The sequence below is a fragment of the Myxine glutinosa genome, chromosome 2 (assembly GCF_964187855.1).
Source record: "Myxine glutinosa chromosome 2, kmMyxGlut1.1, whole genome shotgun sequence".
Classification (NCBI taxonomy): Eukaryota; Metazoa; Chordata; class Myxini; order Myxiniformes; family Myxinidae; genus Myxine; species Myxine glutinosa.
In genome coordinates, this window is record NC_136262.1 from 16,895,111 (window position 1) to 16,918,469 (window position 23,359).

The following is a 23,359-nucleotide window of genomic DNA, read 5'->3' on the forward strand; positions in this document are numbered from 1 at the left end:
GAGGTGGTGTTGGGGTGATCGGGTGGTGGGAGGGGGTGTTGGGGTGATGCGCTTTTGGGAGGAGATGTTATGGTGATGGGGTGGTAGGAAGAGGTGTTAGGTTGAACGGATGGTGGGGGTAAGGGGTGTTGTTGGGATGAATGAGTGGTGGAAGGACGGCTTGGGATGAACGGGTGGTTGGGGGGGGGCAATCCACGCCCCCCCCATCATATACCAATGATTAAGCCGAAATGGGAACCAAGGCGATCAACACGATGTCGATATGGGAATCCCAATGACAAAGCACCAGGCGGACAGCCTCCTTGAGGAATAATGGCGGATCGGCCTGGAATGAATGCGCTTGCTTTCCCGCCACCAATAGTTCACACTTGGTTCCAAAACCTGAGACGCAGGTTTAATTGCAATCGCAATATGGGACAACAAAGGCGGAAGTGACGAATCCGTAACAGGAGGAGGGGTTGGGATGAACGGGTGGGTGGGGGGGGGGGGTGGGGAAGGGGCGGTGTTTTTGAGGTGAGCGTGTGGTGGGAGGAGGGGTTGGGGTGTTGTTGGGGTGAACGGGTGGTGGGGGGAGGGGTGGGTGCTGGGGTGAACGCATGGTCGGAGGAGGTGTTGGGGTGTTGTTGCGGTGAACACATGGTCGGAGGTGTTGTTGGGGTGAACACATGGTGGTAGGAGTGATTAGGAAATGCCAATGTCTCTGTCTTTTGATTAAAGCTGTCAATGAAACAACGGGTACTTTTGCGAGTTCTTTATAGTCCAGGACATTTCATGCACTGAAAAGATGAACTGTGCCAAATTTGAAGGACACTTATCTTCTGCCTAAAAAATATGAAGAAAAATCCATGAAGGACATGAAAAAACCATATAGATTCTGAGATAAATGCGTTTATCGTTTCCCTCACAATTTATGAGTGCGGATTCACATGCGCTGCCAAAATAAACTTGTTAATCATGATTTTGTTTGTTCTTAATTTTGTGATGCACTGTACACAATTCGGTGATGCACTGCACACAATTTTCCGATGCTCTTTACACAATGTATGTGATGCACTGTACACAAGCAGGTCACACTGCACACAAGTTGGTAATGCACTGCACATAATTTGGTGATGCACTGCGCAAAATTTGGTGATGCACTGTATACAATTTGGTGACACAATGCACACTTGGTGACGCACTGTACCAATTTGGTGATGCACTGTACACAATCTGGCGATGCACTGTACACAATTTGGCGACGCGGTGTACACAATTTGGTGACGCACTGCACACAATTTGGTGACGCACTCTACACAATTTGGCGATGCACTGTACACAATTTGGTGACGCACTGCACACAATCCGGGGACGCACTGCACACAATTTGGTGATGCACTGTACACAATTTGGTGAAGCACTGTACACAATTTGGGGATGCACTGTACACAATTTGGTGATGCACGGTACACAATTTGGTGATGAACTATACACAATTTGGTGATTCACTGTACACAATTTGGTGATGCACTGCACACATTTTGGTGATGCACTGCACACAATCTGGCGATGCACTGTACACAATTTGGCGACGCGGTGTACACAATTTGGTGATGCGCTGCACACAATTTGGTGATGCACTGCACACAATTTTGTGATGCACTCCACACAATTCGTTGATGCACTGTACACAATTTGGCGATGCACTGTACACAATTTGGTGACGCACTGCACACAATCCGGGGACGCACTGCACACAATCCGGGGACGCACTGCACACAATTTGGGGATGCACTGTACACAATTTGGTGAAGCACTGTACACAATTTGGGGATGCACTGTACACAATTTGGTGATGCACGGTACACAATTTGGTGATGAACTATACACAATTTGGTGATGCACTGTACCAATTTGGTGATGCACTGTACCAATTTGGTGATGCACTGTACACAATCTGGCGATGCACTGTACACAATTTGGCGACGCGGTGTACACAATTTGGTGACGCACTGCACACAATTTGGTGACGCACTGTACACAATTTTGTGATGCACTCCACACAATTCGTTGAAGCACTGTACACAATTTGGCGATGCACTGTACACAATTTGGTGACGCACTGCACACAATCCGGGGACGCACTGCACACAATTTGGTGATGCACTGTACACAATTTGGTGAAGCACTGTACACAATTTGGGGATGCACTGTACACAATTTGGTGATGCACGGTACACAATTTGGTGATGAACTATACACAATTTGGTGATTCGCTGTACACAATTTGGTGATGCGCTGCACACAATTTGGTGATGCACTGCACACATTTTGGTGATGGACTGCACATAATTTGGTGATGCACTGTACACCATCTGTTGATGCACTGTGCACAATTTGGTGATGAACTGTACACCATTCGGTGGTGCACTGTACACAATTTGGTGATGCAGCGTACACAAATTGGTGATACACTGTACACAATTTGGTGATGCAATGTACACAATTTGGTGACGCAATGTGCACAATTTGGTGACACACAGTACACAATTTGGTGACACACTGTACACAATTTGATGATGCACTGTACACAATTTGGTGATGCACTGTACACCATTTGTTGATGCACTGCACACAATTTCTTGTTGCATTTTACACAATTTGGTGATGCACTGTACACAATCTGGTGATGCACTGTACACAAATTGGTGATGCAATGTACACCATTTGGTGATGCACTGCACACAATTTGGTGACACAATGTACACAATTTGGTGATGCAATGTACACCATTTGGGGGTGCACTGTACACAATTTGGTGATGCATTGGACACAATTTGGTGGTGCACTGCACACAATTTGGTGACGCACTGTACACAATTTGGTGACGAACTGCGCACAATTTGGTGATGCACTGTACACAATTTGGTGACGAACTGTACACAATTTGGCGATGCACTGTACACAATTTGGTAATGCACTGCACACAATTTGGTGATACACTGTACACCATTTGGTGATTCACTGTACACAATTTGGTGATGCACTGTACACAATTTGGTGATGCACTCTGCACAATTTGGTGATGCACTTTACACAATTTGGTGATGCACTTTACACAATTTGGTGATGCACTGCACACAATCAGGAGATGCACTGCACACAAGTTGGTGAAGCACTGTACACAATTTGGTGAAGCACTATACACAATTTGGTGAAGCACTGCACACAATTTGGTGGTGCACTGTACACAATCAGGAGATGCACTTTACACAATTTGGTGACGAACAGTACACAATTGGGCGATGCACTGTACACAATTTGGTGATGCACTCTGCACAATTTGGTGATGCACTTTCCACAATTTGGTGAAGCACTACACAATTTGGTGAAGCACTGCACACAATTTGGTGGTGCACTGTACACAATCAGGAGATGCACTGTACACAATTTGGTGAAGCACTGCACACAATTTGGTAATGCACTGTACACAATTTGGTGATGCACTGTACACAATTTAGTGAAGCACTCTGCACAATTTGTTGATGCACGCTGCACGATTCGCCGATGCACTGTACACCATTTGGTGATGCACTGCACGCAATTTGGTGATTCACTGCACACAATTTGGTGACGCACTGTACACCATTCGGTGATGCACTGTACACAATTTGGTGACACAATGTATACAATGTTGTGATGCCCTGCACACCATTTGGTGATGCACTGCACACAATTTGGTGCATGTGTTAGTTTGGCAGATGTGTTTGTTTGGCGCACAAGTTTGTTTGGCGGATGTGTTAGTTTGGCGGATGTCTTAGTTTCGCGCATGTGTTTGTTTGGTGGATGTGTTTGTTTGGCGTATGTCTTTGTTTGGCGCATGTGTTTGTTTGGCGGATGTGTTTGTTTGGCGGATGTGTTAGTTTGGCGGATGTGTTTGTTTGGCGGATGTGTTTGTTTGGCAGATGTGTTTGTTTGGCGGATGTGTTCGTTTGGCGGATGTGTTCGTTTGGCGGATGTGTTAGTTTGGCGGATGTGTTTGTTTGGCGGATGTGTTTGTTTGGTGGATGTGTTAGTTTGGCGCACATGTTTGTTTGGCGGATGTCTTAGTTTGGCGCATGTGTTTGTTTGTCGGATGTGTTAGTTTGTCGGATGTCTTAGTTTGGCGCATGTGTTTGTTTGGCGGATGTGTTAGTTTGGCGGATGTCTTAGTTTGGCGGATGTCTTAGTTTAGCGCATGTGTTTGTTTGGCGGATGTGTTTGTTTGGCGGATGTGTTAGTTTGGCAGATGTGTTTGTTTGGCGGATGTGTTTGTTTGGCGGATGTGTTTGTGTGGCGCACAAGTTTGTTTGGCGGATGTCTTTGTTTGGTGCATGTGTTTGTTTGGCAGATGTGTTAGTTTGGCAGATGGCTTAGTTTGGCGCATGTTTGTTTGGCGGATGTGTAAGTTTGGCGTATGTCTTAGTTTGGTGCATGTGTTTGTTTGGCGGATGTGTTAGTTTGGCAGATGTCTTAGTTTGGCACATGTGTTTGTTTGGCAGATGTGTTAATTTGGCGGATATTTTAGCTTGGTGCACTTGTTTCTTTTGTGGATGTGTTAGTTGGTAGATGTCTTAGTTTGGCGCATGTGTTTGTTTGACAGATGTGTTAGTTTGGCGGATGTCTTAGTTTGGCGCATGTGTTAGGTTGGCAGATGCGTTAGTTTGGCGGATGTCTTGGTTTGGCACATGTGTTAGTTTGGCGGATGTGTTAGTTTGGCAGATGTCTTAGTTTGGCGCATGTGTTTGTTTGGCGGATGTGTTAGTTTGGTGGATGTCTTAGTTTGGCGCATGTTTTTGTTTGGCGGATGTGTTAGTTTGGCGGATGTCTTAGTTTGGCGAAAGTGTTTGTTTGGCGAAAGTGTTTGTTTGGCGGATGTGTTAGTTTGGCGGATGGCTTAGTTTGGCGCATGTGTTTGTTTGGCGGATGTGTTTGTTTGGCGGGTGTGTTAGTTTGGCGGATGTGTTAGTTTGGCGGATGTCTTAGTTTGGCGGATGTGTTAGTTTGGCGGATGTCTTAGTTTGGCACATGTGTTTGTTTGGTGGATGTGTTTGTTTGGCGGATGTCTTAGTTTGGTGCATGTGTTTGTTTGGCGGATGTGTTAGTTTGGCGGATGTCTTAGTTTGGCGCATGTGTTTGTTTGGCGGATGTTTTAGTTTGGCGGATGTCTTAGTTTGGCACATGTGTTTGTTTGGCGGATGTGTTTGTTTGGCGGGTGTCTTAGTTTGGCGCATGTGTTTGTTTGGCGGATGTGTTAGTTTGGCGGATGTCTTAGTTTGGCGGATGTGTTAGTTTAGTGGATGTCTTAGTTTGGCACATGTGTTTGTTTGGCGGATGTGTTTGTTTGGTGGATGTCTTAGTTTGGCGCATGTGTTTGTTTGGCGGATGTTTTAGTTTGGCGGATGTCTTAGTTTGGCGCATGTGTTTGTTTGGCGGATGTGTTAGTTTGGCGGATGTCTTCATTTGGCGCATATGTTAGTTTGGCGGATGTGATAGTTTGGCGGATGTCTTGGTTTGGCGGATGTCTTGGTTTGGCGGATGTCTTGGTTTGGCGGATGTGTTAGTTTGGCGGATGTCTTAGTTTGGCACATGTGTTTGTTTGGCGGATGTCTTAGTTTGGCGCATGTGTTTGTTTGGCGGATGTGTTAGTTTGGCGGATGTGTTAGTTTGGCGGATGTGTTAGTTTGGCGGATGTCTTGGTTTGGCGCATGTGTTTGTTTGGCGGATGTGTTAGTTTGGCGGATGTCTTAGTTTGGCGCATTTGTTTGTTGGGCGGATGTGTTAGTTTGGCGGATGTCTTGGTTTGGCGCATGTGTTTGTTTGGCGGATGTGTTATTTTGGCCGATGTCTTAGTTTGGCGCATGTGTTTGTTTGGCGGATGTGTTAGTTTGGCGGATGTCTTAGTTTGGCACATGTGTTAGTTTGGCGGATGTCTTCGTTTGGCGAAAGTGTTTGTTTGGCGAAAGTGTTTGTTTGGCGAAAGTGTTTGTTTGGTGGATGGGTTAGTTTGGCGGATGGGTTAGTTTGGCGCATGTGTTTGTTTGGCGGATGTGTTTGTTTGGCGGGTGTCTTAGTTTGGCGCATGTGTTAGTTTGGTGGATGTCTTAGTTTGGCACATATGTTTGTTTGGCGGATGTGTTAGTTTGGCGGATGTCTTGGTTTGGCGCATGTGTTTGTTTGGCGGATGTGTTATTTTGGCGGATGTCTTAGTTTGACGCATGTGTTTGTTTGGCGGATGTGTTTGTTTGGGGAATATCTTAGTTTGACGCATGTGTTTGTTTGGCGGATGTGTTAGTTTGGCGAATGTCTTAGTTTGGCGGTGGTGTTTGTTTGGCGGATGTATTAGTTTGGCAGATGTCTTCGTTTGGCGCATGTGTTTGTTTGGCAGATGTGTTTGTTTAGCGGATGTCTTAGTTTGGCGCATATGTTTGTTTGCCGGATGTGTTAATTTGGCGGATGTCTTTGTTTGGTGCATGTGTTTGTTTGGCGGATGTGTTAGTTTGGCGGATGTCATATTTTGGCACACGTGTTTGTTTGGCGGATGTGTTTGTTTGGCGGATGTGTTAGTTTGGCGGATGTCTTAAATTGGCGCATGTGTTGTTTTGGCAGATGTGTTAGTTTGGTGGATGTCTTAGTTTAGCGCATGTGTTTGTTTGGCGGATGTGTTCGTTTGGCGGATGTCTTAGTTTGGCGCATGTGTTTGTTTGGCGGATGTCTTAGTTTGGCGCATGTGTTTGTTTGGCGGATGTGTTCGTTTGGCGGATGTCTTCGTTTGGCGCATGTGTCTGTTTTGCAGATGTGTTAGTTTGTCGGATGTATTACTTTGGCACATGTGTTTGTTTGGAGGATGTGTTAGTTTGGCGGATGTCTTAGTTTGGTTGATGTCAAAGTGCACGAGTCTACCATTAGAAAGAGGCTGCACAAATTTGATCTACATGGGAGGTGTGCCAGGAGGAAACCTTTGCTGTCCAGAAAGAACATCAGGGCAAGACTAAAGTTTGCCAATGAACACCTAGGCAAAGACCAGCACTTCTGGAACAATGTGCTGTGGACAGATGAGTCAAAGGTCGTTTTTCTAATCGTTTCCTTTATCTGCCGAGTGTTATAATTCCTGAAGTCTTCTCTTATCTTCTTTTTCATTGTTGCCTCCACCATTTGCGATGGATCTGCGCTGGATGGAGGTTATGTTTTCACATTTGTCTGTTTTTATGTGCAGGATATCTCTTAAAGTTGCAGTCGGATTCGGACAAAACTTAATGGATGAGTTGGTTAGGTGACAAGAACAAGCCAATTCGATGTTGGTTCAGGTTCAGGTGCAGATCCAGATCCGGCCTATCAGTGGGATACAAAACGTAAACTGTTCATCCTGGCGGGGGAATACGCCCTACCAAGTCTTGTTCTTTCACGTCCTGGACAATGTTAAAAAATTTTCATTGTGTGGCAGAATTTCAAGTGCCACTAATTGGATAACATTACGAGTTGGCTATACCGGGAATCATCAGCGATCTCCAATCGCAGCCCTCTAGTTCAGTTTGTATTGTGCATTGCCAAAAAAAAATCATCATCATATCCATAATTTCATATAATTTGGGAGTTTGTAATCAAGGGAATTAATTGACACATTCATAGTGACCTTGTATTCCCAACAAGTGAGTATATATTGGATGACGGACAGGAAATAGCTTCATTCGAAAGCAAAGGATCTTTGAAGCCACGTCGTGATTTCGACTCAAGGTATTCATAACAGTCTGTGATGGTAATCTGAACAACAAGGAAAGTAATGGGTAATGATATCGAATCGAGTAATGCGTAAACACGTTTGAGTTGAAATGTGAAATTTCCTGTGATATTTCTTGCTTTGTCAGAATTGCTAAATGTTTACTCTTCAGAACTTCCCAATTCCATAACGTGTTTGGATTTAAATTACATTGCACACATTGCTGTACCATAGTATAGTAATTGTACAAAGTGATTCGTTTAATTTGCATGTAAAAACAAAGGATAATTCTTCTGCCAGCTCTAATATTTGTAAATACGTATTATATTTCCTATTGTCTTATACTCGTAATATCCACATTCAACCTCTCAAATGGGAAGACCATTTATATTCTTCCAACATCATTTTAATGGAATATTGTTGCACCAAGCTATACCGTCTTGATTCCTTGTATAAAGGGAAAATAGAGAACCCAAATTTGAACAACCGTGGCATTAGGAGATGTGAGGTTGTTGGTTAATGGACAATGTGTAGTAAACATCACCAAAGATGGTGAGACAAGTGAACAGTTTGTAACAAGAGAGATCAGTCGGATATCAGAATTGTGAATGTTACTTTGTCTTGCAGAGCGTTGATGTTTTTTGTCCCAATAATATTTTAATACGGGAAATTTTCCAGTACAAACTGGGTGAAAATTAGAAACATATATTTAAAATATTGAGATGCGGAATCTGAAGGATCCATTTTCACTGGCTTCTGATTTTACCCTCAATGTGCTTTGGGGTTGGAAAGTATTGAGGTTACAAGATTCGGAGAATGGAAGCAACAATAGATTGTTTGATGAGTTGTCTGTGATGAGAGTTTACATTAAAGATCGAGCGATAAGCAATTATTTTCAAATTACTGATTAGCTTGTAAGTGGCTTTAACAGGTAGTTTTATGTCACATATTTTAAACACAATTAAACTAAATTTATGTTTATTGATAATCTTTTCCCCCCGAAAGACATTATTCTCTTCAAATTGTCAAATCTAAACTAATTCCATGAAATAAACTTACAAATCCATGCTTGACATTAACCCACACGTACTCACATTAACGAAACATAATTTTTATTTCCAACAAGTGTTACGATGACAAATATTTTTCAACAACCTGTAATGTTTGTTACAATTCTCCAAATGGTATTTTGTGCAAAACATGCTGTTAAAACGGCGTGATGTGAAACTGAGTTTCTTTATCATCGATGATGATGGAAACAAAAAGATTTTGTAATTTTACCAGTAATCAGTTATTTGAAAAGATATTGTGCTTTGTTTAAAAAAAAAAACGTGCAGATTCTGCACAATCTCTGCTCCCACATCAGCTTTAATTACGTAGCTATTTAAATTAAAATCTCAAGCCAGTTCACTTGTACCTCGTTCAACCGAAGACTTTACGCAGTTATAATCAATTTCACTGAAGTTCATTCTTTTAAAGAACATGAAGTAAAGGTCATATATTGGTAAAAAAAAAACAAACGTTTAAACCATGAAATTTCGTGCTGGTATAAAAATAATCAATAATCAATTTCTAATCAATTGAGGATTAATCAATCTAATCAATTGATTTATAATCAATGTAATTAATTGATTATTGATCTATAATTTATAATCTATTGATTTATAATAAATAAAAATAATTTTTATAATCAATTTATAATTATAATCAATAATCAATTGATAATTGAGATCAATTTATAATCAATTTATAATAAAAATTCAATTATAAATATATAAATATTTATAATCAATAATCACAGTTATAATCAATTTCACTGAAGTTCATGCTATTAAAGATCATGAAGTTAGGGTTATATATTGGTAACAAAAAAACATTGAAAACTGCATGAAATTCGGTGCTGGTATAAAAATAAAGGCTCAGATTCTTTACGTTGACACGTTTTCTAAAAACAGTTTAAACTCTGTAAGCTCAGAGGGAGCACATCATTCTCCATTTCACCATGGACTCGCTCTAGTCTAGTATTTTGCAGACAGGGCGTTACATCGAAGAGTGTGTGCCGTCGTTTGATTGTATGTTAAGCTGTGAGTTCCAGCATTTCCTTGTAAACGGCAAAGATTCCTTCTCTACATTGTAAATTTACATTTTGTTGAATTTTATATTGAGGGTAGCCAGTTTATAGTGGAAACCATGAATTTGTGAACTTCATTAATGTTTTGGAAAGAAACAGATGAGGATGATTCAAATGGAATATTTAAATTTATTAGAATGCATTTCGCTTCAAATTACATTGGGAATATGTTTTAAACTGAGAATTGCATAACTTGTTTAATTCAAATATAAATGGTTCAAATTGTTTACAGAACATAAAATATAGCGGTGATTAATAATTTTGGGGAGAATTTGTCTTATAGGTGTTGATGGAGAATTTGTCTTATACAGTCACGTGAAAAAGTAAGTACACCCCATGTAAAGTTTTGACTTTTTCAACATATTTCAACATACAGCTATTTGATCTTCATTTTTTTTTTTTTTTTTTTTTCTTTTTTTTGTATAAAAGATCGAGGCTCGTGAAAGAGCGAACATTAATCACACAGAAAGACAAACCGACACATAAAACATATAACATCGGGAGCGGTAGACAAGATGGGGAGAGAGGGGGAAGGACACAAACACAACATTTGAGAGCAGGGACCGAGAGACATGGAGACATCGAGAGATCTGAGAGAGGGCGAGGGCTTTGGGGGGGGGGGGCATGGGAAGGGGGCGGTGGGAGAGGTATAAAACATATGGACACTGCCAGGACTTCCAGGAAAGAAGTTGGAATTTCAAACAAGGTGGATCTGGGGTGAATTAGCGGGGGTAGAAAAGATCAAGGTTTTGGATGGGGGAAGATAAGAGATGGTGGTGAACAGCTGTCTTAAAGACCTGGAGGGAGGAGTGGGATTGAAGGGAGTGAGGGAGTTTGTTCCAGAGGCGGGAGAAAAGAGGAATGAAAGAGTGAAGGTGAGCAGAGAGCCGAGATTTCGGCAGTTTAACCATCAGAGGGTTGCTGGCAGATCTTGTGCGACCTGTAGGAATATTTGGGGGACAGAGCACAGAGAGAGCTGGGGGTGCAAGGCCGGAGAGGAGTCGGTAGAAGACAGAAAGACCACCTACCTGCCTGCGGTGAGTGAGTGAAAGGCCCTCAGAGATAGCTTCATCGCGGGAGATTCCAATAATTCTGAAAGCTTTGGTTTCAACAGCGTGAAGCCGAGCTAGGTGTGAGGCAGGAGCACCGGCCCATAGGGGAGAACAGTATTCCATTGAGCTGCGGATGAAAGCCTTGTATGTGGTGAGGAGCTCAGGTGTGCCGAGGAAGGACTTCGCACGACGGAGGATGCCCAGTCGGCGACTGGCTTTGGAGGCCAGCTTGGAAATGTGGTTTTCCCAAGAAAGATCATGGCAGATAGTGAGACCCAAAATCTTGAGCGACAGAACTTCTTGGAGAGGATTGTTGAGAAAGTAGATAGGAGGGTTGTCCAGTCGATCTTTTCGGAGAGACATAGTAAGAGTGTGAGATTTGTCAGGATTGAAAGACATGTTCCACTTGTTTGACCAGTCTGTGATTTTGTCCAGGTCTTCAGAGAGTGAGGAGGCAGCAGACTGCCGATCTGAGGGAAGAGGAATGGAGCGGCAGAGAGTGGAGTCATCAGGAAAGAGATAGAGAGGATTTTCGAGAGAGTCAGAGAGATCATTGATGAAGACCAGAAAAAGCACGGGGCCCAGAACACTGCCTTGGGGAACTCCAGCCTGAACAGGAAGAGGAGATGAGAGAAACCCATTCAGGGCCACACGTTGACAACGACTAGAGAGGAAGTCCGCCAGCCATGCGTGGAGATTTCCATGGATACCAAAGGAGGAGAGTTTGGTGAGCAGAGCGGGGTGCCAGACCGTATCGAAGGCACGTGATATGTCGAGGGAGACAGCTCTAATTTCCTGTTTGGCATTGAGGACCTCCATCCATTGTTGAGACAGCAGAAGCAGCATGTCCAGAGTAGAGTGACCTGGTCTGAAACCAAATTGATGATCAGAGATCAAGCCATTGGAGAAGAGGAAAGATTTCATATCCGAAGCAATGATGGATTCCATGACTTTGCTGATAATTGGGAGAAGGCTGATTGGTCTGTAGTTGCTAGGATCTGTTTTTGCACCTTTTTTGTGCAAAGCGGTGATGTTGGCTGATTTCCAAGCAGATGGCAGTTGACCTTGAGCAAAAGAGAGGGTGAAGAGAACAGAGAGAGGGTGAGATAGAGCAGCAGAGCAGGATTTTAGGACCCGTGGGCTGATGCCGCCGGGTCCAGTTGCAGAATCAGAGTCGAGGGTTGACAGAAACTTTTCCACCTTGTCAGGAGGAAAGGACACGGAGTCCAGGAGCAGCAGGGTACGACTGGGTATGGTGGGTACAGAGAGGGATGGGTTTGGGACACAAGATTTAGAGGCAAACACAGAGTTGAGGCATTCAGCCTTTTCACGTGCGGAGTCAGCTGTGTAGCCGTTTGAGGTAAGGGAGGGGATGGAGGGGGAACAAACACCAGAAACGGATTTGACCAGACGCCACCAGGATTTGGAAGAGGGAGACAGATAAGAGAGTTCGGTCTTGAGAATGGAGAGATATTGTTTCCTGGCTCTCCTGAGGGTGGACACACACTTGTTTCGGGCTTTGTGAAAGGAAATGAGATTTCCTTCCGTTGGATTTGCTTTCCAGGAGACGAAGGCAAGTTGTTTCTGGGCAACAGCCTCACCACAAGATACCGTGTACCATGGACGGGAGGAAGGGTATGACAACTGAAGACGAGATGGGATAAATCTGTGCATGAGAGAGAGCAATTTACTTTGGAAGAATTCCCAGGATGAGTTGATGTCAGAGGTGGTAGAGATGGGAGACCAGTCCAGATGATTGATGGCTGCTTGAAGACCGTGCCAGTTGGCCTGAGTGAAATGCCAGACTCGTCGACGCTGAGCAGGCTCCCTGAGGATGGTCAGAGAGATGTCCACTTTAACAAGGACATGATCAGATGATCCGATCGGAGCAGAAGAAGAGCAGCAGACATTTTCAGGGAAGTTAGTCATAACCAAGTCCAGAAGAGAAGATGTTCCGTTGACTGAGATCCGGGTCGGGAAATTGACAGATTGTGTCAGTCCCAGTGAGTCGCAGAAGTCCTTTGCTGAAGAGCCATGGCTGGTGAGAGAGGTACCCACACCCAGCCAACTGGCATGGTGACAATTGAAATCACCACATATGAGGAAGAGAGAGTTGGGATGAGTAGATAGAAGTTGGTCCATATCATCAGACAGCGAGATGTAGATGGAGTCATCACTGTTTGGTGGACGGTACAACACACATATGAACAAGAGGTGGGAGCGAAGGGGAAGCCGTAGCCAGAGGTATTCCTGGGGGTGAGGTGGAGAGAGTGCAGTGCAGGGCGAGTGAGGAAGAGAGTTTTTGATAAAGATAGCAACCCCGCCTCCAGGACGAGGCTCAGGTCTATCATACCGGAGGAGGGAGTAGCCCGGGAGAGATACTATGGAATCAGAGACATCATAAAGGAGGAAAGTTTCTGTTAAGCAGATCACGTCTGGTTTGACAGAAGCAACCTGTATGGAGAGATCAGTTAAGTTTGAACGAAGGCCCCGGATGTTTGAGGTCCATACCGTTAATGAAGAGGAAGGGGGAGCATCAGATACAGAACAGGGGGGAGGAGGGGTAGGGTAAGATGTGGAAGAGGTGGAAGAGATAGGGAGAGCTGTTGAAGGTGTGTCAGAGATTTCAGAATAGCTCGGAGAAAGGGAAGGATGGGGCGGACAAAAGGTTTGATGGTGATTGGGTGAGCCACAATGAGGTGTTATTTGAGGAGGGGGAAGAGCGAGGCAGAAGGTTGGGGGAGATGGAGGTGAGAGTTTGAAGGGGGAAGAAGCGGGGAGGACGCTTTGAGGAGGGGGAGTGAGAGGGGGGAAATTGAGAAGCAATGAGGGTGGGGAGATTTGAAGGGGAGGGGTGAGGGGGGAGTTTGGGAGGGAAGGGACAAGGGGAGGGATTTGAAAGGGATGGGATATGGGGGAGATTTGGAGGGGAGGGGTGAGGCAGGAGTCTAGGAGGGGAGGGGCGAGGGGGCGTCTTGGCGGGGAGGGGTGAGGGGGTAGTTTAGGAGGGAGGGGGCAAGGGGGGAGATTTGAAAGGGATGGGTGATGGGGAAGATTTGGAGGGGAGGGGTGATGGGGAAGATTTGGAGGGGAGGGGTTATGGGGAAGATTTGGAGGGGAGGAGTGAGATTGGATTTTTGAAAGTGTACGATTTATGGGAAACGAACATTTATTGCAAAATGAGTTTCTTGTGACCTTCGAGTTAAAAATACGTTTAAGGACGCTGGATGGAGGATGGAGTGCAGGAGAGTTTAGGGAATGTAGAAAAAAGGCACTATAGGAGATGGATATTTTTTTTGGGATGAATTGATTTGGTGAGCAAGTCGAAAGCAGCCTTTTAAAGAAGAAGAAGAAAAAGGTGTTATAAAATATGACGGAATACATAACTTGAGGGGAAAGTGTAAACATTGAAGGTTAATGAGTGAAAACTATCTGGGGAAATGGGGGAGAAACACGTGGTCGAAGAACGAACGAACGAATAAGAATGAATAAACGAATGAGAACAGAGAAGGGAATTTTTTATTTTTTATTTTTTATTTTTTGAGTTGAGATTTACACAAGGAAGTAGGCTATGGGTGAAAAGCCTGGGAATACAGAGAACGAAAGTTATTGGATCACAAACGACGGACCGCTGAGAGAAAAACAAAGCCTCAAGGTTGTACAGTGCACACTGTACAAGGCCTCAAGACACGACACGGCAAACAGACGATCAATTTATGAAAGATAAACACCGAGAAACAACCAAAGTTGCACACAATAACTTCACACACCGAAAGATAAATACAGTTTCGACAAAATACAATTGTGAACAGACTTAACTTCGAAAAACGTGGAGACCGTGTGGAGCTTCGAAAATCCCTCCCACCGTCTCCGAGATCTCGCGAGATCTCCAACAATATTTCAACAATATTGATAGATAAAGGTGATATAATATAACAAATATCATGAAACATTTACATTTTGTAGTCCATTGTATAATTTAAATAAACATAAATGCAAATTTCGCATGTGGAAAAAGTAAGTACACCCCTACATTTATTACTACTTCAAATACCTAAAATTAGAATCAGGTGCACCAGCTCAGGTGCAAATGATGAGAACATCTTTAGAGAGGATCTGGGAGGAACCTGTCTTATTTAAACCTCAGACATTTAGTTTGGTTTGCTCTTTGTTGTTGAAGTGTGCGGTGTCACCATGCCTAGATCAAAAGAGCTCTCTGAGGCCTTCAGAAAGAAGGTTATAGATGCCTTCGAGTCTCGGAATGGATTTAAAAAGATCTCCAAACAATTTGAAATCAATCATTCAACTATCCGGAAGATCATCTACAAGTGGAGAAGATTCCAAACAACTGCCAACTTGTTCAGTCCAGGCTGCCCCAGCAAGTTCAGCCTGAAAGCAGACCGCAAGATGCTGAAAGAAGTCTCTAAGAACCCCAGAATGTCATCACGGGACCTACAGGTAGCTCTTGCCACTGTTGATGTCAAAGTGCACGAGTCTACCATTAGAAAGAGGCTGCACAAATTTGATCTACAGGGGAGGTGTGCCAGGAGGAAACCTTTGCTGTCCAGAAAGAACATCAGGGCAAGACTAAAGTTTGCCAATGAACACCTCGGCAAAGACCAGCACTCTGGAACAATGTGCTCTGGACAGATGAGTTAAAGGTAGAGCTATTTGGCCACAGTACCAGAAGACATGTTTGGCGCAAACCAAAGACAGCATTTGACCACAAGAACCCGATACCAACTGTAAAGCATGGTGGTGTAAATATTATGGTTTGGGGCAGCTTTGCTGCATCAGGTCCTGGGCAGCTCACCATCATAGAATCCACTATGAATTCTTCATTGTACCAGAGGGTGCTTGAGGATAATGTGAGGCCATATGTCGGAAAGTTGAAGTTCAACCGAAGGTGGACCTTGCAACATGACAATGACCCTAAACATACCAGTAAATCCACCAAGGAATGGCTGAAAAGAAAGAAATGGAGGGTTCTGGAATGGCCAAGTCAAATCCCGGATCTAAATCCCATCGAGATGTTGTGGGGGGATTTGAAACGAGCTGGACATGCAAGAAACCCCTCAAACATCGCACAGCTGAAAGAATTCTGCATGGAGGAGTGGGCAAAAATTTCTCCCAGTCGATGTCGGAGAATGGTAGATAGTTATAAGAAACGCCTACTTGAGGTTGTTTCTGCCAAAGGGGGCAATACCACCGATTAGAGCCAAGGGTGTACTTACTTTTTCCACATGCGAAATTTGCATTTATGTTTATTTAAATTATACAATGGATTACAAAATGTAAATGTTTCATGATATTTGTTATATTATATCACCTTTATCTGTGAATATTGTTAAAATGAAGATCAAATAGCTGTATGTTGAAATATGTTGAAAAAGTCAAAACTTTACATGGGGTGTACTTACTTTTTCACGTGACTGTATGCCTAGTTGGTCAGGGATTCATCCTACAGCAAGATAATGACCCTAAACACACCTCCAGGCTATGTCTAAACTACCTTCGAGGAAAAGAACAAGATGGTAGGCTTCAAATCATGGAATGGTCAGCACATTCTCCAGACTTAAACCCCATCGAGCTGGTTTGGGATGAACTGGACAGTAGGGTGAAAGCAAAGCAACCTACAAGTGCAACACATTTGTGGGAACTTCTGCAACAGTGTTGGGAAGAACTTCCCGAACAATATTTGATTTCCATTGCAGAAATAATGCCACGAGTGTGTTCGGCGGTTATATCTGCAAAAGGTGGCTACTTTGCTGAGTCAAAAATTTAAATTAAATTTTGTTAAACAAAATGATTCTATGATTTCTTTTTTTATCTCCAATTGTTTATTTGTTCTATGCTTAATTTCAGAGTACATTGAGACTTTAAACTGCGTACATTTCAATAAAAACTGGAAAAATTGAGGTGTTCTAAAACTTTAGACCGGTAGTGTATATACACATATACATACACACACACACACACACACGTACACACACATGTACACCCACACATGCATACACACACACACACACACACATATACACATATACACATGCAGACACAAACATATATATACACACACACACACATACACACGACACACATACACACACATACACAGAAACACATACACACATACACACACACATATATATATGTATATATATATATATATATATATATATATATATATATATATATATATATATATATATATATACATATATATATATATATATATATATATATATACAGTGGAACCTTGACTTACGAGTTTAATTCGTTCTGTGACCGAGCTCGTAACTCAAATTGCTCGTATCTCAAATCAAATTTCCCCATTGAAATGCATTGAAATGCTATTAATCCGTTCCAGCCCGCCAAAAACCACACCAATTTTTTTTAAAATATACAGTATATATAAAAATATCTCGCGCTTTATATTTTACCTGTATGCAGCATACAAGTTGGCAGGATGGCCTGGACTGGAGGTACGCACACTTGACTCTAAAGTCTAAACTGTCCAGCCTGGGTTTGAATCCCGACCCAGCTATAACCTGTCATGGGTGAATCACAGGCAGGGTGATTCATCAATGTGTGTACCGCTAAACTGGGCGCCCCGTTTGCGTCCCATTAGTTGTTGGATGTTAAGGATCTCACCGTGTTTTCCACAAAGAGAAGGCGAGCTATCGCCGGCACTCTGAACAAGTTGTGGCCTGGCATGGCATGAACATGAAAACATGAACATGAACATGAACATGAAATGTTCGACATGAACATGAAATTTTCCAAAATAACCAAAATGCGAAAACAAAAATGCAGCGCTATACGACAGAGATACTGTACGTGCACGGCAAGATAACCACGTGACCGGAACCCACCTGGCGGCGTAAACTCAAAATAACCGAAATGCGAAAACTAAAATGCAGCGCTATACGACAGAGATACTGTACGTGCACGGCAAGATAACCACGTGACCGGAACCCACCTGGCGGCGTAAACTCAAAATAACCGAAATGCGAAAACTAAAATGCAGCGCTATACGACAGAGATACTGTACGTGCACGGCAAGATAACCACGTGACCGGAACCCACCTGGCGGCGTAAACTCAAAATAACCGAAATGCGAAAACTAAAATGCAGCGCTATACGACAGAGATACTGTACGTGCACGGCAAGATAACCACGTGACCGGGTGGCGAAAGCTCGTAACTCGGATCTCGGCTCGCATCTCAAAGCAATAAACCGCCCGAGCGACGGCTCGTATCTCGAAAAACTCGTAAGTTGGGGCACTCGTAAGTCAAGGTTCCACTGTATATATATATATATATATATATATATATATATATATACAGTCACGTGAAAAAGTAAGTACACCCCATGTAAAGTTTTGACTTTTTCAACATATTTAAACATACAGCTATTTGATCTTCATTTCAACAATATTGATAGATAAAGGTGATATAATATAACAAATATCATGAAACATTTACATTTTGTAGTCCATTGTATAATTTAAATACACATAAATGCAAATTTCACATGTGGAAAAAGTAAGTACACCCCTACATTTATCACTACTTCAAATACCTAAAATTGGAATCAGGTGCACCAGCTCAGGTGCAAATGATTAGAACATCGTTAGAGAGGATCTTGGAGGAACCTGTCTTATTTAAACCTCAGACATTTCCTTTGGTTGTGTTGTTGAAGTGTGCGGCGTCACCATGCCTAGATCAAAAGAGATCTTTAAAGCTTTATTAGACATTTATAAGAAACGCCTACTTGAGGTTGTTTCTGCCAAAGGGGGCAATACCACCTATTAGAGCCAAGGGTGTGCTTACTTTTTCCCAATGCAAAATTTGCATTTATGTTTATTTAAATTATACAATGGACTACAAAATGTAAATGTTTCATGATATTTGTTATATTATATCACCTTTTTCGATCAATATTGTTGAAATGAAGATCAAATAGCTGTATGTTGAAATATGTTGAAAAAGTCAAAACTTTACATTGGGTCTACTTACTTTTTCACGTGACTGTAGGTGTTGGTGTAAAACTTAAAGGTGTCAAACACGGACCCATTATCATGTATTTCAAGCTCTAATGCTTGTGCTGAAAATCAAAATGGGCACATGCGGGATATAAGAGATGGTGGAATAGCTCATAGTTATAAATGTTTTGGTCAACGAAAACATCACGGCTGATTATAGTTACAGGATGTATAGCATGGTGATCTCCGGCATCAATAAAGCAAGCATCACATGAGTTCAGGATTGTATTGTGACTAATCAGAGTTTCTTTTGATCAGTTCAATTCAAAAAACGTACATGAGTGTTGGTTGTGTTGAATTTTTGAAAGCTTAGTGTGACATCGGTCACATGACAAATTACATTTAATCAAATACCATTGGGAGTCAGAGGTTGTTTTAAGATGTGATATAACTTCAGTCGACACGAATCTGATTTTTTTTTTAATTATTCGTCATTTCAATAAAATTTAGACGAACTTTGCAATAGGGCAAAAGTTTAAATGGCAAAGATTTGAATGTCGATTATTTAAAAATTTAAAATCCCACATTCCTCAGATAATGGCATAATTACAAATGTTAAAATTTAATAGGATTTGTGATATGCAAGGAATTCAGCAAGATTAATACTTGAAGAAGAAGAATAACAATCACTCCTCGGGAATTGTGTCCAACTTTTGTCCAAGACAAGATTAAGCGAGAAAGAAGGAAGTAGGACGAGGCCAGCCAGGGTCGTGTTCCATTAACAATTGACTTGCTATTGCTTGGTACCGATTTCAAATGCAGCCGTTCCATATCAACCATTTTGCAAACCACTTGCCCAGCCATTCAGCAAACAGAGCAAGCGATTAAGAGAGGTGTTTCATTATGTTAGCAAAAATGACAGCCATATTTGTATTCAAAACAATACTACAGCCAATGAAATGTTCAGAAGGTGGAATATTAGTCCTCCGTCCTCCTCCGTCAGACATGACGTCCTCCTCCTCCTCCGAAATCCTCCGTCAGACATCTTATTAGTCCCCTACCGGTGTACACCGGAGGGGACTATAGGTTTGCACGCCGTCCATCAGTCTGTCAGTCTGTCCGTCTGTCAGTCCGTCATGCAAAGAACAGCTTTCCGGACTTTTTTTATCTAAACTCTGAATGCTAATGATTTCAAACTTGGTACATGGTTTCCTCATGATAAGTTACAGATCAAGTTCGAACTTCACGACGTTTCGATCATTGTTGACAAAGTTATGGCACTTTGAACTTTGGTAATTTCCCCAACAGTTTTCCGGACTATAATTTGGAGTGCGGCAAGACAAAGCTGTTGATATTCCTTGTTTTAACTCCAATTTACATTCTGTTTCCACTTTTAGTGAGAAGTAGGCGTCTGTGCAATCATTCATAAACTTTATTTGGTGCAAATCAGATAGTTTTAGCCGAGTTACCTCAGACCATGAGTTGGTAATTATATAATTCACACACAGTGCAATACGTGCAGGCTGCTCCACGGAGCGACCTTGCGGGTTTATTTTAACTCCAATTTACATTGTTTCCACTTTTAGTGAGAAGTAGGGGTCTGTGCAACCATTCATAAACTTTATTTGCTGCAAATTGGAAAATCTTTAGCCGAGTTACCATAGACCGTGAGTTGGTAATTATATAATTTACACACAGTGCAATACGTGCAGGCTGCTCCACAAAGCGAACTTGCGGGTTTATTTTAACTCCAATTTACATTCTGTTTCCACTTTTAGTGAGAAGTAGGGGTCTGTGCAACGATTCATAAACTTTATTTGGTGCAAATCGGATAATTTTTAGCCGAGTTACCTCAGACCGTGAGTTGGTAATTATATAATCCACACAGTGCAATCCATGCAGGCTGCTCCACGGAGAGACCTTGCGGGCTTATTAGTTCTCTACCGGTGTTTTGAAGACGACAGACTGCCGGTAGGGGACATGCATTGCAGTGCAATACTCAGAATGCTTGTTGAAATGTGAATTTCATATATTTATTGCCCCGTATACTTTCTATCCGAATGATTTGAGATCTACAAACGTGCAGAACCCCTCCGTCCCCTCCCCAAAACGCACACTGACTGGTCCATAGATAAACCTGGCAGGGAGGATTTTCCTTTTGACTCCCTATTTCTTTCCCCTTCTTTATTTTCCTCGTCCCAGTACTCTCTGTAACCACTGCAAAAAAAAAAAGCTGGAAAAACACGTGCAGTTTCTCATTTTTGCAATATACATGCAAAGTTATTTAAAAACAAAAGTTAAGATCTGTTATGAAATACCCCGATATTTCAATGATGTCAGATTTACTTGATGTATTTCTCAAACAGAAATAATCCAGAGTCTAGACTGAAGGACAATCGGTATTCTAACATGAATGATCCTGTATCAGGTTACGTTGTTATGTTTCCCCTTTGTTATATCAGGTCTCTCCTTCACCAATTGAGACATCTGTGCTCCCATTTGGAAATGCAACCACAAAATAATCGAGGCATCTATACTATAAGAGAGCCGTGTGTGTGTGTGTGTGTGTGTGTGTGTGTGTGTGGGGGGGGGGGGGGGGGTCGATTTCTTGTTTGCGTATGATTGTTTAAATATATATATATTTGAAAAAAAGGTCGATTTCTGGGGGATTAAATATATATCACTCTATAGTGCCTAGGCCTTTTTCATTAATGAAAGTTATATACAAGTACACATACGCATAAATAAATACAAAACAATTACAAGACATTTGAACACAAATGAATCAAACAATTCAGATTCAACCAAACAATTCCGCAAGCGGTCAAAGTTGGTGGTACCTGTAAGTCTTCTTCCTGAATCCTGAACGTCATCAAACTTAACTCAGAAACGTAATCTATGGCACATTCAGCAGCATATATTCAACGAAAAGGTAAAATGATTTGACATTTGTGATGGATTCTGATATGGATGCAATTGCTTTTCCATTATATTTGCCCTCATTTCAAATATGTTAATGTTAATGTTTCTTTTTCACCTGAGCAACGCCTGCTACTCCAGCAATAAACGCTTTACTTGGGGTACAAATACAACTTTGTGTGGGGGGTATCATAGGCAATGTGGCCGCGGCCTCAGGCAGGAGTGTGAGGGCCGGGGGAGGGGCGTAAATTATCTATGTAAATGTCTACCGTGTAGCGCCATCTGGTGTTGGTGGCAGAGGGTATTACAATTTTTTTTATCTGGGTAACACTGAGGTTAAAACACTCCACACCGGTACATTTTTCCTCCATCCCTTCCTCCCTCCCCGCCCCGCAAAATGGAGGGGCCTGTCAAAGCCACCACCACCCCCTCCCCCCTCCCCAAAACATGTCTTTCCCCTCCCCCTTTCACTCTGACCGCTCCCTTACTCTCTCCTCCACAACCTGTGCCCCCCACTTGCCCCCAGCTTGGTATTCAACTCGTCGTTGATAAATTGAACTATGGAGGAGAGCGATGGAGATTCTTCAAGTGGATTTCAAAATAATTTGAATGAGACCGATCCATACATGTACCCCACGTTCATCACCCTGGACGCCTCTTCGTTCCCCCATGAGGGACCCTGGAGGGTGATCATCCACTCCTTGATACCTCTGGCTCTGTTCGCTGTGATGTTAAACCTGGGGGTGTTCGGAGCCTGCATGGTGCGGCGTTTTGATAAACCCATGGTGTTTTACATCGCACTTTGTGTCATCGCAGATGCACTCTGGATATTCGTGACCCTGGCCACCTTTGTACGTGGACTCTTGGCTGGAAAAAGACGAGTGTCCTTTACTGAATGTCTCCTTCATATGTATTGTATTGATGTTCTATCTGCATCTCAACTACTGATCCAGTGGGTAATGGACATGGACCGATACTGCGCCATTTTCTCGCCATTTTCCTATGCAGTTTGGACAACGAAGAGAAAAGGAATGTGGTGCCTCGTAGGTTTCGGTGCCATCAGTATTGCAATTTTAATTAAAATGCTAAACGGAATTTTTGCATCACGTTTGTACTTTTGCAAACACCAACTTTTCATTTCAGAAGGTTTTTGCTTGCTGGGATTCCTACTTAAAATTTCTTGTCGAGAAAACATGTTTGCAAACATGTATGTTCTCATTCTTGCATACTCTGTGTACATTTTGTCAACCACCACCATCATTTTTACCTCCTGGAGAATCATCCTCGTGTGTAGAAAATCCAGTTCAAGCACATTCAGTAACAAGGCCCTGCACACGTGCTTTACACAGATCATGGTGTTTGTTGTGAAGGTGGGTTCAAGAATGGCGTTTGTGATATCGGTGAGATTAAGAGATCATAGTATTTCATTCAGATTAATCCTCTACATTATCTGCATGTTTGCATCACCCATTGCGGATCCCCTCATATATGGCTTGAGGACAAAAGAAATCCGAGAGCCTTTCACTTCGAGAGTC

At 42.5% G+C, this 23,359-nt stretch overlaps 1 long non-coding RNA gene across 1 annotated transcript in view; it reads left to right on the top strand.

The window, feature by feature from the left end:
* Nucleotides 1-22,477, top strand: part of LOC144890868 (uncharacterized) — a 286,998-nt gene extending 264,521 nt beyond the window's left edge. The window contains exon 3 of the long non-coding RNA XR_013622543.1: nt 22,351-22,477. This is a non-coding gene — a long non-coding RNA (uncharacterized LOC144890868). The remainder of the gene's footprint in view (nt 1-22,350) is intronic.
* The last annotated feature ends 882 nt before the right edge of the window (nt 22,478-23,359 follow it).